The 4,895-nt window shown below is 44.3% G+C and overlaps 1 pseudogene; it reads left to right on the top strand.

Annotated features, from left to right (window-relative positions):
• The first annotated feature begins 778 nt into the window (after nt 1–778).
• LOC117533945 lies at nt 779–4,260 on the top strand (annotated as a pseudogene).
• Nucleotides 4,261–4,895: the final 635 nt, after the last annotated feature.

Raw genomic sequence — 4,895 nt, 5'->3', positions numbered from 1 at the left:
GTTAGAGCTGGCAGCCCATATTCAACCAGTTTGAATCCTGAACCAGCCGAACAGTTCTGGCATGTCCTCCCTTCTGTCTCCCCTTTCAACTCTAACATCTCCAATAACGGCCCTCTGGACCGAAACAAACTACAAAGTATGAACAGAAAAACAAAATGGATGAATCTAAAATAATATAAAATATGTAGGCAACAGTACAGAGTGAACATCTGAAAGGGATCATTAAGAATATAGTTTTGAACTTGAAGTCATTTGATTTTAAGTATTTGGAGGCATTTTCAATACTTTCTTTGTTTGAACTGCATGGATTGATTTGTATATGTCTTGTGTTTCAAACATATAGATCAAATTGTATTTATGTAGCTCAAAATCACAAGTTGTATCTGATTTAGTCTGTACAGATCAACAAAACATGAATGATAAGTTTAAAAACATAATAAAATGACACCATAGACCACAATAATAATGTGATAGTGTACAAATGAAGGATCCAGGGGGATGTCAAAATGCTTCCTGCATGGTTTTCAGGAACTGCAACACTAACATTTTATTTAAAATCCAAAGTAACAAGCAATGAAGCAAATATATGCACATTTTAAACATGTGAAAACGCCCTTCACCTCTCTCTCAATCGGCCTCGTGTTTTGAGTTCAGTGTGCAGCCAATTAAGCTGATGGGTGTCTGATTGGACGCAGGTGTGCTGCTCTGATGAGGATAATTATCGGCTAGAGTTTAAAAAGCTCCACCGCTCACACTGAACCATAGGCCTACTGTGAGTTTGTCAGGAAGACAGAGAGCAGCTGACCAGGTTCCTGTTATCAGTTTCACTTATGGAGGCCTTTCATTTTCAGGTTATCCTCCTTGTAGGACTCTGTGTTAGCTCCTCTTTTGCTTTCCCGCCCACACAAGATGCTTCGTTTCAGAGCCTTGCGAACACAGGCAGGTCAGAACTCGGGCAGCAGCAGCAGAAGTCTCCGGCTGAGGAACCGCAGCAGGTGAATACCGTCAGAGTGACCTGCCATCCAGACTCTTTGGAGATTGTTATCAAAGCCGATATGTTTGCGGTTGGAGCTCCTGTTGATGGTGACGAGCTACGCCTTGGAGTAGAGACCAACAACCAGTACTGCAGAGCTACAGCGTCTTCAGCAAATGAGTACAGTATCAGTGTTGGACTTGTGGAGTGCGGCACCAGACACTGGGTAACTTTAAATATATTTCATTTCAAATCTGATTCATTATAGCTTCTAGTTTTAAACACGTCTACTCTCCACAGGTAACTGAGGACTCTCTGATCTACACAAACCTCCTCATATACTCTCCTGAGGCTTCTCCATTTGGTGTTGTTCGAATGGAAGAGGCTGTAATTCCAATCGAGTGTCATTACGAAAGGTCTGTGTCTTTTTGTTTTTAAAGCTCACATTGTAAAAATCTTTGAAAGATGTCTGTTTTGTTTTTTTAATGCATGTTTTCTGTTTCTTAGGAAGTACAGCTTGTCCAGTTCTTCACTCATGCCTACCTGGATCCCCTTCATGTCGACCCAGGCTACAGTGGAAATGTTGCAGTTTAACTTGAGAATCATGACAAGTGGGTTTTGATAATTTCTCATGTTATGCGTTGTCATGTCTCTATTTGCACTTAGTACTTTCTTCTGTCCGTGTGCAGGTGACTGGCAGCACAAAAGAGGCTCTAATGTGTTTCATATCGGTGAGCCCATCAGCATCGAGGCCTCGGTCAGAATTGGGCATCACATTGGGCTCCGAGTGTTTGTGAGCAGCTGCGTGGCTACACTGAGCCCTGACATGCACTCCAGCCCCAGGCATGCCTTCATTGAAAATGGGTAAGGCTGCAAATTGCTAAATGGCAAAAAGTAAAGTCTTTTTCTGACCCTAGAGGGAGCTGTTTAATGTGTAAGGCTCTTCAAGTGGTTTAATTCAGACGCGAGCAATGCTGACTCGAGTGACAGGTTAATAAAAGATCAGTCCTTTACGGCCCCTACACACGGCGGCGTGCGTTGCCGCTTCAACGCTTCTGCCCATTCACTTTGAATGGGGTGACGTCACGATTCGCCGAAGTGCATTGTGGGAGCAAAGCGTAGCTTCTCTCGCGGTGCTCGCTGCAAAAGTAGAGCAATGTTCTACTTTTGCCGCCTCGACGGAGGCGTCAGCCAATCAAATCCCGCGTATGCAAATCTGACATTACAAGCGCTCTAGCCAATCAACCGCGTGTATGTTGGGAGAGCCAGACCGCAGTTATTTCCCATGTCAAAAATGGAGGAGGAGGAAATTATCGTGGCGTTAGGGAATCACCCGGTACTATATGACCAGTCCCTCTTTACATACAGGGATACAAACCGGAGGAGCCAGGCATGGGGGGGAGGTGGCAGAGACAGTGGGTGAAACTGGTAGGTTTTCGCCTGTTTGGGGAGTTTATATCCAGTGTACTTCGTTTGAATGGACAGCTAGCAAGCATAGACAGTATATTTAGCCAGCATGGATGTAGCATGAATGCTTTGCTTTGTATGTCCGGGGCGGGACATTCATGTGATTGGTTGTTGGTCGCGTTGTTCGTAAAAAATCCCCAAGCTTCAGACACGCCCACCGCCAAGTGGTAACGCACGCCGCCGTGTGTAGGGGCCGTTAGTGTCGTCTTCAAGTTAGCCATTAGCTAAGGCTAGCTGCGGTTTGCTTTTAATCTTTTGTATTCTAGTTCCTTTCTGTGCCACTATTGGCAAATGCACAGGTCAGACTTGTGCAGTTCTGACTCTAAAGAACTACTTCCAGAACTTGCCTATATGACTAGAAATGTTAGTGGTGGAGTTGCATTGTGGGTAATGTAGACTCTGGTTATAGTAGTCAATGAGTAATAATTTAGTGTTGCTCTTTTTGTTTGTCCTCATCATAGGTGCTTTGTTGACTCTCAGCTTCCAGGCTCAAGGTCTCAATTCTTAGCCAGGACACAGGATGACAAGCTCCACATGTCCATTGATGCCTTCAGATTTTATAATGAGGACAGAGGGGAGGTGAGGCTCTATTAAATTGCCTTAAACATGATTGTGTGTGCATGTTTCCCAACACCTGCTTTTCTCATAGCTCTACATCACATGTCACCTGAATGCTGTGCCAATAAATAGCACAGATGCAACAACCAAGGCGTGCACTTTTGTGAATGGAAGGCAAGTGAGATCCAGTCTAATATGTCAAATTACACACAAAAAAGAAAGTATTGGTGCTGAATGTTTTTTGAATTTATCAGATGGAGGTCCGCTGATGGTCATGACTACTTATGTGGGCAATGCAAAAGACCAATTGAAGTTGAGCAAACTCCCAGCAACCCGAGCAAGTTTAGGCCTCGAGGGTTTGTGAAGCCAGAAGAGCGTGCAACCCCTCTGGAGGAGCGGACTGAAGACCAGTACAGGCATGTAGAAACTTGTATGATTTAATATTGGCTGCAGATGTCGTCATAATGATCAATGTTGACACATGTTTTGGCATAGGTTTTAGACATGATGATGGCTGGGTAACTGAATTAACATGCATTGTGCTGGTTTGTGTTAGTGTGGGAACATCAGGCCAGAGTGGGTCCCATGATGGTCTTGCCAGCCAAGCAGAAAAGCCGGCCCATACCTACAGAGGAGCTTTCTTCCATTCTTGATCAAACCAGCAGATCTACAATGTATGGCAGCCAGTGGAGGAGTGGAATAAACAGAGTTGGTAAGTCAATACCAGTATTCAATTATTCTTTGTTCATTTGAAGCCTTTAACCATCTCTAAATTGAGATTCAAATGGCCCATAATTAAATCTTAATGTTGAATTGTTTTTCTGTCAAAGATCAGAGGAAAGGACTGCTTCCTGATTCATCATCGACCCAAAACCAGCTGGACGTTCTGACTTTAGCTTCTGCGCAGACTAAAGACGAAGACAAAATGGAACCGACAAAAGGTTAAATGTGAAAAGTCTTAACTCTTTTTTTTAAATGGCACTCTGGAATGCACATTTTACATGAACACATTTCTTCTGCGATTACAGATGATGATGCTGAGGAAGTTCCTGAACTTCTAGAAAAAACCTCTCCTGAGGCCCACCTGCAGTCGAAGGCAGCGGTGCTGAACAGTACTCACACAGCTGGCGCTGAACAGTACCCACACAGCGGCGCTCGATGAAGTCCTCCAAACTGCTGTGGTTAATGTGGCTGTGCCCCCACTGTCCAACACCACTGCAACAGAATCTGACCTTTCTAAAACAATGGACCCAAAGAGATAATAAATTATTCAAATTGTTATTGGTTTGCTTTTTTAATATTGCAATACAAAAGGAAAACTGATGACCTGCTCACAGCTAAACACAATTAAATGCAAACTAAATTGTTTCCTAATTAGCCAAAGTATTCCATATAACGGTGTTACGGCCCCCCTACTCCGTGGTAGTGGCTTGTGGGGAGACCCGCAACATAAAAGAAAACGCACAACGTCCAGTAGGCTACTTAACAGCGATCATTTATTTAAATGTACAGCCGTTACTGACACAGGCCAACCGGCAAACGAACAAGGTCTGGAGGACAGGCCCAAAGAAACAAAGGAGGGAGCCCGAGCCAGCCACACCACGGGCCGTAGGACCCAGAGCTTCCCTCCCCCTAACAGAAATCTAACAATGCTACGGGAAACTAAATAAAGCCACGAAAACTAGACTACCAGGTCCTCCTGGATACACGTCGGCAAAGGGGTCTACAAGGCAAGGCAAGTTGTAGACTCGACTACTGCAATGGTGTCTTCACAGGTCTCACTAAAAAATCTATTCGGAAGCTGCAGCTGATTCAGAACGCCGCTGCTCGAGTCCTCACTAACACTAAGAAAATGGATCACATCACTCCTGTTCTGAAGTCTTTACACTGGCTTCCT

The sequence above is a fragment of the Gymnodraco acuticeps genome, unplaced genomic scaffold (genome assembly GCF_902827175.1).
Source record: "Gymnodraco acuticeps unplaced genomic scaffold, fGymAcu1.1, whole genome shotgun sequence".
Taxonomy (NCBI): Eukaryota; Metazoa; Chordata; class Actinopteri; order Perciformes; family Bathydraconidae; genus Gymnodraco; species Gymnodraco acuticeps.
Note: the sequence above shows the minus strand (reverse complement) of the source record. Positions and strands in the feature narration are given on the sequence as shown.